General features: G+C 42.0%; 1 protein-coding gene across 1 annotated transcript in view; it reads left to right on the top strand.

Annotated features, from left to right (window-relative positions):
* The first annotated feature begins 2,864 nt into the window (after positions 1-2,864).
* Positions 2,865-12,020, top strand: part of Slc4a4 (solute carrier family 4 member 4) — a 451,986-nt gene continuing 442,830 nt past the window's right edge. The window contains exon 1 of the mRNA XM_039092509.2: positions 2,865-2,984. The gene's annotated coding sequence lies outside the window, so the exon portion shown is untranslated. The remainder of the gene's footprint in view (positions 2,985-12,020) is intronic.

Here is a 12,020-nt window from a genome sequence, read left to right as displayed (position 1 = left end):
TTTGTGGCTTAGCCTGAATCATTCTTCAATTTGACATTTCATTTTTTTAAATTTAACCTAAAGTTTATTTTCTAGCTTTCTTCTTGCATGTTGTTGATCGACAGCCATAAGTTACAGTTTTTCACTTCTGAACTATGGATACTTAAGAAAACTCTTCCCTGTGTCCCCAGCCTCCGACTCCATGTTCAGTTTCACACTCAGAGCCTTGGGCATGCTTGGTAAGTGCTGGGTCCACCATCAAGTATACGACCCTCAATATTTGAATACAGGGTGGTCTCACTATGTATATAGCCCAGGCTAGACTCAAACTCCCAATCCTGCCTATGGTGGTTTGAATGAGATTAGCCCCCATGGGCTCCTATATTTGAATGCTTGGCTCCTGGCTGGTGGAACTGTTTTGGAAGGGTTAGGAGGTGTGGCCTTATTGGAGGAGGTGAATCACGGGGTGGGTTTTGAGGTTTCCCATATCATGCCCTGTGTCTCTTCCTTTCTCTGCCTCCACAAGATGTAATCTCTCAGCTTCTCTTCCATCACCTTGCCTGCCTGCCTGCTGCTATGCTCCCTACCATGACAGTCCCGGACTGTAACCAAGCCCCCAATTAAACAGGTTCTTTTATAAGTTGCCTTGGCCATGGTGTCTCTTCATAGCAATGGAGCATTGATTAAGACATGGCCTCACCTCCTGCATGCTGCTGTCACATGTGTCAGCACGCCCAGCTTCATTATTCCTTAAGCCTGTCTAATATGACTAGCAGGTGACAATGTATTAAAGCACAGGAACTGCTGGATATGGTTGATGAATTACCTGCTCTGTCTCTCATCCCTTAAATCCTGGAGTAAAAGTTGTACTCCAGCGAAACCATAATTCATTGCTTATGCAGGCCGTTACGAGTTGCCCTTCAGATACTAAAACTTTGCAATGTTAAATCTTTGTAAAAAAATATGCCATATTAAATTTTAGCTGAGACTTTTTTTTTTGGTTCTTTTTTTCGGAGCTGGGGACCGAACCCAGGGCCTTGTGCTTCCTAGGCAAGCTGTCTACCACTGAGCTAAATCCCCAACCCCGAGACTCTTTTTTAAAATGAAAAATGTTTTAAAAAGTCAGAATATTACAGGCATTTCTCATTCTTTTTCGGCTTCCTGAACATTACCACAGATACCTCTTTAGGGAATTCTCTCTCCTGTTTTGGCTCTGGTTAACACTGGAACCTTCCCAGTAACTTCTACTCCATTGCTTTCAAAGTTGAAGCACTTTTCCACATATATTGTAGTATTTAGATTTAGTATAGAAATGTAATACATTTGAAAATTTGTGGAGACAACTCTGACATGTTAAATTGTTATTTTGTTTTAGGGAATAAGAAATTTTTATTGCTTCTTCAGTTACTTTTTTAAAAATGAGGTAAGAAGACTTCTTTTTTAAGAAAGATTAATTTATTTTATTTATATGAGTACCCTGTAGCTTTTTTCAAGCACACCAGAAAAGGGCAACGGATCCCATTACAGATGATTGTGAGCCACTGTGTGGTTGCTGGGGATTGAACTCAGGACCTCTGGAAGAACAACCAGTGCTCTTAACCATTGAGCCATCTCTCCAGCCACTTCAATCACTTCTTAAATCTTATACTGCAAACATGAAGAAAATCATTCACTATGTTCTTGAAGTTAAGAAAAGTTTGAAATAGCGCAAGTTCAGGGAGAATCAAGATATCAATTTAAAATGATCTCTCTAGAAGAAACTGAGGTAAGAAGAAAGGGGGCAGACAAGGGGGAGGGGGACAGAAGGAGGAGCAGTGGGGATATCACAAGTCCATGGACATAGTACAGTGTTAAATCTTAAACACCATTTTGTTTTGACATCTTTAGGGAGTCTCTCTCTCTCTCTCTCTCTCTCTCTCTCTCTCTCTCTTTCTCTCTCTCTCTGCAAATCAGGTTTAGAATTGAAAAACATCGCTTCCTTATTTGCCTGTTCTTTGGGTAAGCTTTGACTTCTGTGAGTTTCAGTTTGGCATTAGAACTTTTCCAGGTACAGGCTGGTTTTAAAAAGCCAATAGTGTAAAGGCTGTGAAAGGCCTTTGCTTATCATGACACCTAGAAATGTTAATAGTTATGATTCGGAAGCTTCAAGAAAGAGCAATCAAATGTAAAGACAGCTCGTGAGCCCCAACTTGTGCTTGATTTGCTCTTCCTAAGGGATGAGAAGCAGAATGAATCAATCAACAGCACTAGGGCCTCCACCCTAGCTCAGACATAAAGGAGTGGAGGCTCAGCCTGACAGCCCAAACACAATGTCAGAGTTGTTGTAAAAAGCCAAATGTACATTCTGGTACCCTGACAGTGAGAGGGAAGGCAGATCCGAGGACTGCCTGGAAGCCCAAGGACCAGTTAGCCTGGAGTATGGATGTGACCCAAGATAGATGCCCCCAGGATCCACATAAAGATGGAGGGAGAGACCTGACTCCCAAAATTGTTCTCTCACCCCCACATGTTTGTGACACACACACACACACACACACACACACAAACACGCACACACATGCACACACACATACACCGCACACACACATGCACACCAATAAATAAAATAAATTAGAAGAAATAACTACCATGACTTTTGCATTTTTCTACTGACCACTTCATACAGAAAAATATAAATATCTTTGTATTATATCAGTTTTGAACAAGAACTGTTCCTAACTGTTAAGGACAGAGAGAGAGAGAGAGAGAGAGAGAGAGAGAGAGAGAGAGAGAGAGAGAGAGACCAGCAAAGGGATGCTATGTTTGCTGACCATGTCCTGCTGTTTTTAGATTGGCCACGAGTCCCTATTTGGCTGCCTTCCCCCATTTCATTTGGCAACTCTTGAGCCTGCATCCTTCAGAAGATATGAGGAGCTTAAAAGGTGGGAAGGTGGATTTCTTTGATTTTTCCAGACATCATTGCTGAAAGGGCATCACTACGGACCCTTTGAAGGACGCGGAGGACTGTAAGTAAAACCATAGATGTTTTTATTTAGTGAAGTAGACTTGCAGCAGGAAGGACACGGTGTGTTTCTACCTGCCTTTCTGCCTTAACAGGGAATGAGAACGGAACTAGGAACCTCTGTTTTAATTTGATTTCCATCTATTCTCAAGGGAAATAAGTTTACATGCAGATACTTTAGAGGTTCAAACATTGCATGCATTTTTATGGCCTTTTATGATCAAATACACAGAAAGGAAGAGAAACGACATAAATGCCTGGAGATAACCAGTTTTAGGGTTGATGTACTAAGTTAGATGAATTCAAAGCCAAAATATATAGGCGGTAAATAGAGAAATGTAACATCCCTTCTACTTACACCAGCGGCATGCTACCATAGCACTGATCAATTTTATCTGTAGTTGGTAAAAACACTTTGAAGCATTTGTTAGAAGCCCAAGTCTCTATTACCAAGCACGACGCACCAAGTCAGTGGTGCTGTTTGCCTGTGTTGTTTTACCTTGTTATTCTCCTGTATTAATTTTTCTTTGCCGATAAATGGTCAAATTACCGTAGCTGAAGAACGTTGTCATTCCCGCTAATACTAAATACCTAGTTCAGTGCAAAATACTTTTATTATAGTTAATAATATCTGGTATCTTAATAGGCACACACATTTTTTAATTTAAAGCCAGTCCTATTTTAGGCTGTATAATTATTTTCAATAATTGTGTATTTAAGAAGAAACTGACTTTTTCATAGATTTCTCCAAATTGGTACTTTTTTTCCCTCCTCCTTAAGGGCTTGAGAAAGGCCCGGTTTGTCAGCTTAGTCTTAAGTATGGTAAAACCATTAGGTGCAAAACACTATTTCCTTATTTACATCTGTTACTAGAAATGTAATGATATATGAAGGAATAATCATTTAGAACGATGTCAAAGCAAAGATAAAATTTCAGGTGTAACTTACTTTTAAGGAAGAGTACAGGGACCATTTATGAAGTGATTTATTACTTAAAGCACCTTTATAGATTTCATCATTCAGTTCTTAAGTATTTCTTTCTCAGCTACCAAAAATATTATGATCTGTTTTGTCTGGATATATAACTGCCGTGTAATGATATATAACAGTAAATCTTCAAATATTGGCTTGACAGACAGTGAATTTATCGATGGGTGCAACTGTTGGTACAGGTGCCTCCCTGCCCAGTCACGTCTCAAGCTAGTGTGAGATTTTTATATTTATTTTCATCATGATCTTTCCTTATGTAATCTTCAATTACATCTGTTAACCGACTATTCAAGTAATGTATAATTACACATCGCTGCTATTTAATTGGCCTTTAAGACCATGGTAGGTATGGGCGGTGTTTATCCATCACCCAGTGTAAGAACATGGTTGGTATGAGGTGTTTTTCCATCACCCAGTCCACTGCTATCTCCAGAGTATCACTGGATGGAGTTAGAATACACACTGTCAATTATTGGACCACATAACCAGGGTTTGGCTTTGAGACTGATGGATGCGATTTATACTTGATTGTGGTAGGATTTGGGCTGGAGGAGGTGTTTCTCCAGTGGCCAGGGTCAGTTGGAAGGCTGTGTGTGCATCATGATACTTATGATCAAGGGCAAACTCAGAAAGATGTAAAGGAGAAAACGCTGTATTCCCAGAACAAGGGGATGTCTTGGTGGACATTTTGGGGTAAGCGTTGTCAAACACCATCTCCCTCAATTCTGGGCCTTTGAAAATATTTCCTGTCCTCCTGGAGAGTTTCATTTGTAGACTCCCGTTCCTCCCTCAGACTTTAGCTGTAATTTTCTCCACGAAACTCCTACGGTACCAGTCTAAGGCTGAATGAGATGTCTCTCTTCTGAGTTACCACAGCACCAAATGCTCTCCTTCTTGCCATACATTATAAAATTGTGCTGGGACGGCCTATTTTTATTATTGTTGTTTTTCTTTTCTCCTATGTGTGTGTTTACTACTAGATGTAAACTCATAAAGACAGGGCTTATATGTTCCCCTTACCGTTTTACTCTAAGTCAATAGTGGGTAATAAGCGTTTGTTGAGTACACGAATGAACATAGAATAATGGGAAGGTAATCGTCACTTACTGAGTATCCGTGAAACCAGTCGGCCTTCGCAGATGTTAATATTTAATCCTGGTAACAGTCTAGATGGGGCAACTGAGGTTCAAAGGACTTCACTTGGTAAAAGTAACACCGCTTTGATTTGTTTGAAGCAGGATCTCAGAATGGAAAGCCTGTCTTTCCACTTGGAAACACGGCCTCTCTCAGATCTTTATCTAGGTACATTGTTACAGGGTGAAAAACATCTTTATTCTTCCTAACAGACTTCTAAGACAGGCATTGTCCCCTGATTTATATCCAGTGAAAGGCATTGTTTTATTAGACCCCCATAGACACAAGTGCTTCGCTCTGCCACGGTCTCACAGCTGTCTCCTTGTGGAGGACCTCACACCTTAACCGCAGTGAGATGAAAAGGGTTTAAAGATTACTAAGAGTCTTTAATTTACAGAAGCAACTCCAGAGAGATACGCTTCAGAAGGGCAGGAATAAATTGCTACATTTTCTTCGTCATTTTTTTTTTCCTTCGAGAGAGTTGACACCAAACTTGGGCATAACTGCTATTCATACTATCAAGTTCCTCTTCCCCCTTTGGTGTCTGACTGTCGCATGATTTCGTATCTCTGCGAATTCAGACTGTGCACACAGTCGGCTGCAGGATGAAGTGGTGCTGTACCTCGAATTTGATGCAGGTCCTTCTGCTCTGCCATTGGCCCTCTCGGAAGCCGCTTGTTTACTACTAACTCAGTTCCCCTCCCCCCTCGTGCTCCCCCCACCTCTGCCGCCCCCACGCCCCTCCTTGGACTGCAGCATCTGGGAGGAGGAGAGGGCTTTCCTCAGAGGTCGTTGACTTAGGCGGCTATTGGCCTGACTTTCCTTTGCTCTCTACCCTCCCTGCGGTCCACTTCTGTTGAGAGGTGAGCGAGCGACCTGGCTTGCGACATGGATGAAGAATGTCTGTTTCTGACCGAAACAAGTACATTTGGTGTGAAAAGGAACGTGGATGCATTTCCTGAGTGTTGTCAGCCTGCTTGACGCTGCTTTAAATGCATAAAGATCACTGGCGTATGGGGCAGCACAGACACATACTCACACAAAGAAAATGGTATCTTTTCCTAACTTCAGAAAAATGTTCCAAGCAGATTTCAGTTTCCTAAGAACCACAATGAACCAAAATTTTATTTCAATTTCTTAACATAATGTTACACTTAACTGACTTAAAGGCCAACCGCAAACAAGAATAAGTTGCTCTAAATCAAATACAATCCCAATATACATCTCGGCCATTCGTTATTTTGTTCGGTGTCTTAGTGTTCTGTAAATGTTTGATGAAGCCACAGTTCATTATTGACTTTTCTTTGATCTTCCCACCAGTTGAAAATATTTGTGTTTCTGCTTTCCTTGTGACTTTGCATTTGTGTTGTCTGGCGTTGGAATTTTGTGAGCTTGTGGGGGAGAAAGGGAGAGGAATGTGGATAATGTAGGTCCAAGTAGGTTGTGGTTGAATAAAAAGAAATCCCAGGCTAGCTTTTTAACAGTTGAGGTATAATTTATATAACAATTGTGAATTTAAGCTGAGCTTGGGGGCGCATGCGCACACACAGTACTTGGGGGTAGAGGCATAGGGATCCAGAGTGTGGATCCTGTAGGACTTACTTCTTTCCTTTCACCCCATGGGTCCTGAGGACAGAACCCTGGTCAGCTGTCTTTACCACTTGGGTCCTCTCACTAGCTGTTGTGTTGTATTAAATGAACAACAATCAGTTATACAAACTAACAGGTTTATTATTATGATACATTAAGACGTGTGTGTCATTCACTGCTCATTTCTGCCCTCCCCAACACCAACTCCCCCATGGCCTGCTCGCTGGCTCCTTTCCCTCCCGAGGTAAACTATTATAACTTACACTTTGGCTCTTAAATGTTTTGTTCCCAAAATGCCATATACTCTTCTTCCTTTTTCCTTTTTCTCTTTTGCGTTTTAATCGCCATAGTAAGTTGCATGGCCAATCCCCAATGCAAAGGGAACTAAAATACCCCACATAGAGGAAGACTGGCTTTTAAGATTAACACAGAAGAGGGATGCTGCTTTGCAGGTTTGATTTCTGGCAATATAATGAGGGGGGTGTTTGGGCTCTCCATTGGACTAAAAGGCAACCGAAGTTCTGACTAGAATGTGAAACAATTGCTGAATGTTTTCATAAACAGAGAGGGAGTGAAAAAGGCCACTCAAGTCAGAATAAAAGCAGAAGGGACCTTAGAGACAAGGCTACAGAGAGTGACCTCTCAGCTTTGGTGTTGTGTGGGGAAAAGGTCTGATGGCGAAAGCTCTGAGGAGGACCCAGAAATCTTTAGTAAAACATTCCGTCTCCACTAAGAACAGCTTCCTTTTGCTGCCTCAGTTGCTGAGAACGCTTCAGACGGTCTGTAAAAAGGTAAACCGTGAGAAAAAAATGGGCTTAAGGCAATAAATGGGTGGGAATGGATGTGAGCAAATACATTGTAGGCAGGTAGAGAGTTCCCAGAGTGAGCAGAGATTTCAAAACAACCCGTTTATGTTTAGAAATTTGGTAGAATGATCTGACTAGCACCTAGATTTTAGTGCTCTCATCTGACAATTTAAGAAACATATTTCCTCGATTTTCATATTTTGGGGCTATCAGTAAAGACATCCAGCAAACATTTATTACTTTTAAAGTATCAAAATGCTATTTTCTATATACTTTTGAATAAAACCTATATGCACATATCATGAAACATAAAATCCATAAGTGGATAAAATATAACATAAACTACCTCCTTCTAATTTTTGGGTCATTACTACCTTCCCAAAATCAGTTACTGCTGCCCACCAGTCATGGTGTTACCTCGAGGTGCCTCTCCGGAAATGCACGAGTGTAAACCTTCCTACACCACACAGACAAAAGCATAATCAATGACAGTGTTCTAAGCTCACCGGTGCTTCATGTAACTGCACATCACTCTTGGAGATCATTTTAAAATTTGTGTGTTTGTCTTATCCTTGGAAGGCGGTATGAATGTGATTGAATTTCATACATGAATCCCACTTGTTCCATTTTGGTATTTCAGATACTTCTGAATAAATGTAGATACACATATGCACACACAGTCACTCACAAACACACACACACTCACACGCAAATACATCCAAGCACACTCTCTCGCCCACACATTGACTCACACGCATAAACAAGCTCATACACACTCACACATATACACACTCAGGCATACACACTCACATACACATTCACACATTCACACACACACACACACACACACACACACACACACACACACACACACACAGAGCTCTTCTCACCTGTCTCCAATATCTGTCTTATGTGATAAATTCCTAGATTCGGAACTTAGGAGTCAAAGACATGGCCACTTGAAGTCCTCTTACTCTTGCCAAGCTGTTTGCGGCAGCAGGGCTCCTGTCACAGCGTGCGTGCGGCCGTTCTCCTTTCTCCCTCGTGCAGAATGCCTTCCAGTTCTGCTTTCCATAGTACGGAATATATTCAAATTTATGACTTTTAAAGTTTTCATGTTTTATATTCTCGGTATTGCTATTTATAAGTTTCTTTTGTTTCAGGTACTTTGTGCTTTTGTTTTTAATGTTTAAAGCTTTGGTGCACTGGAAATTTGTGTTGGCATGAAGGACTGAGCATAAAAGCGCCTCATAGCCGTCTATCCTAATTGTCTCAATGCTTCCTTAAAAATCTACTTTGCTCCCCGCTGTTGTGCAATGCCGTCTTGACTCACAACCTAAATTCCCCCTTATGTCTATTTCTTTAGAAAATTTAAACGTCGTACATGTGCACTTCCGTGCTGTGCAGGCGGAAGTCAGAGGACAAGATACAGGGCTCCGTTCGCTCCTTCTATCGTAGTGTGGGCTCTGGGGAACTTAATACAGGTTGTCAGTCCTGACGCCTTTGCTGTTACACCTAACTTCATATATTTACCAGTTGCACTGGAGACAGGTTTCTTCAGAGCTAATGAGATTAAAAAGCTCTAAGTATGAGTCTGTCACTCGTGTGTGTGTGTGTGTGTGTGTGTGTGTGTGTGTGTGTGTGTGTGTATGTGCGCATATGTATTATATACATACCTATGAATGGTTGCCATGTTCAGAGTCCAGAGGATAACGTACAATGTCTTTTTCTGTCACTCTCTGCCTTCTCTTGAGATAAGCTGTCTCACAGAATTAGGAGTTGCCAAGTCCCCAGAGAAGCTCCTTGTTTGTCCTAGTACAGTAGCTTCCATGCCTGGCTCTTTTTTTCCTGCCAGGGATCCAAAGTCAGGTCTCCAAGCACTCTTTCCCCAGCTATCTCTCCAGCCCCAGAGTATTCATCCTTAAGTTTCCACAGAAGGGATGCCTTAGCTTCCCAGTGCCCAACTCCTCCTACTCAACCACTCTAATTTTTTTCCGAAGAGATGCCTTAGCCATTCAGAGCCCTTCCTGCTTTTGCAGAGGACAGGAGTAGGTCCGGAGGAGACCACCCACACTGCACGTATGCATATATAAAAATAATCTCTAAGCTCCCCACAGGGAAGATATTATTAGGACAGATGTGAAGAAGTAACAATGCTTCCTGAAGGGATATCTTACATATTCAAGTGTTTCAAATATCTGTTCGAATGTGCCTTTCTGTGAGAATTTATTTACCCCAATCCTCTGTAGAATTATGCCCTGCCCCTTTCCCAGGCCATTTCCCCTCCATAATGGTTTTCAGCATTTCACACCTTGCCTATTTAGATGGTCCGCCTTTATAGTGCATAAGCTTCTCATACTGGAATGTGTGCTCACTAGAGCAGGGGTTTCACCCTTTGAGGTCCTATTGCCTCTTTAGCACCTAGAATTAATTATACCTCACACATAGATTGCATAAAATATACAGAGATCAGCACCACACATGAAAAAAAACCCTCAATACTTTATAGATAGAATTTTCCCAAGATGATATAAGAAAGGTGCCTCTAGTCGATTTAAATAGAGAACGAGGGTTCTCTATTTACCGAAAGTACTGGGTGGACACTCAAAAATTGTGGTATAACATTAACAATCTCTGTTACCTGTCACCTGTTTTGCTGTCGTGATAAGAGCCCATCTGAGACTCTTCCAGTCTCAGGGAGCAGTGGCTCTCCAGAGGGTAGGAGGCCGAAAGCTAACAGATGTGCCGGCGGAGTTCCCACGCAGTCCCCCGACTAGCATCTGTTGTGAGGAACAAAGTAGTTTTCATCTGCTTATAGAAATGACCGCAGAAGTATTTCACTAGAAAGAGAACTCCCTAAAGTGAACAACCTTCGGATTGTTCAAAACAGAGGCTTCTTTGTACCTAACTTACTATTAAAGCGAGCCATTGTAAAGATGCTAGCCAACGCCATTTCCGGGAAGCTTTAGGCTCACGATGTGATTACTATTTAAAAGATGAGAGGAAAGGAGGGAGGGAGGGGGAGGGAAAACGAGAAGAGAAAAAGGAGAGGAGGGAAGAGAAGAGAGAAAGGAGAGACCGCAAGCTCTTGGAGACTTATCCCATTTGCTTGTTGGGGAAAGGAGACACAGTTTGGAGTATGGACACTGGAGGAGGAACTCCTCCATGCTGACACAATTTCCGCAAGATAGAGCTTGATCTCAACCTGCAGAGCCTGCAAGAAGCGTAACTGAGAAGGAAAAATCTGGGGATCTCTAGCCAATGGCACCCTTCGTGTTTGCGCTATTTTTAGCCCGCGGTTGGCAGCCTTTAGACCAGATTCCTGTTCACCTGATGAGAAAATGCGGAGGTCACCGCTTTCAGCTAGAAGAACGCGAGCCTGCTATTAGCACTGTTTTTGGATAAAAATTGCGGCAGCTACAGTGTTTTGGTCTTAGTGTGGATTTTGCAGTCAGGATCTCCAGTCTCTTCCTTTCTTAAAATTGCCGTGCCTGCTCCTTCCACTTCATGCCAGATAGGAAGAAAGGACTCCCTTCTATACGGAGGCAAAGGAAATGTAATTCCGTTCTAGTTTTTCCTTTTGATCAGACAAAAGACCTTGTGTATAAGATTCTTTATAATCTACGACTTCATTTCTCACTGCCGAGCTCCTACTCAATGGCTCTGATCTCTTCCAAAAAAAAAAGCTGGGTTATTGAGAGCTTTCTGTACATTCACAGGCAAAAACCAAAAATCCATTTATCAGGTATCAAGTAGGTCAAATGAGTAAATGTATATTAAGAAAAAGCGGCATATATACATGTGTTAATCAAGTGTGAATCTCAGAAATGGACAGGCTCGGGCTTTTCATCCCATTACTTGGAAAAGTCTTGGTGAGTTGAGATCTTAGAAACCATAAGAAGGGGGATGGAGAGATGGCTCAGCGGTTAAGAGCTTTCCCAGAGGTCCTGAGTTCAAATCCCAGCAACCACATGGTGGCTTACAGCTGTAATGAGTTCTGATGCCCTCTTCTGGTGTGTCTGAAGACAGCGACAGTGTACTCATATACATAAAATAAATAGTTCTTCAAAAATAAAAAAGAGAAAGAAACCGTAAGAGAAATGAGAATGTCTTCTGTATAGAAAATAAAGCACATGCGAAAGAGTTGGAATAAGGAACACCGTGGTCTGTGTCTAGTTTCAGACTCTAGACAAGGGACTGAGGTACATATTTTACATACCAAAGCAGACCTGGGCTCCAGGGCTCCAGCATCCCTCAGACCTTACCTGGCGTACCCTGCCCCAAACTCTGAACTTTCCAGCCAGGGGCTGGGCTGCCCTTCCCGCAGAGGCTCTTCTCTTATAAAGGCAACATTCAATTGGGGCTGGCTTACAGTTTCAGAGATTTAGTTCATTATTATCATAGCACGAAGCATGGCGGCATGTAGGCAGACATGGTGCTGGAGGAGGAGCTGAGAATTCTGCATTGTGATTCCAAGGCAGCCTCAAAGTCTACCCCTACAATGATGCACTTCCTCCAAC

The sequence above is a fragment of the Rattus norvegicus genome, chromosome 14, assembly GCF_036323735.1.
Source record: "Rattus norvegicus strain BN/NHsdMcwi chromosome 14, GRCr8, whole genome shotgun sequence".
Lineage (NCBI taxonomy): Eukaryota > Metazoa > Chordata > Mammalia > Rodentia > Muridae > Rattus > Rattus norvegicus.
The sequence above is the reverse complement of the archived record's forward strand: the minus strand, read 5'-3'. Positions and strand labels throughout refer to the sequence as shown.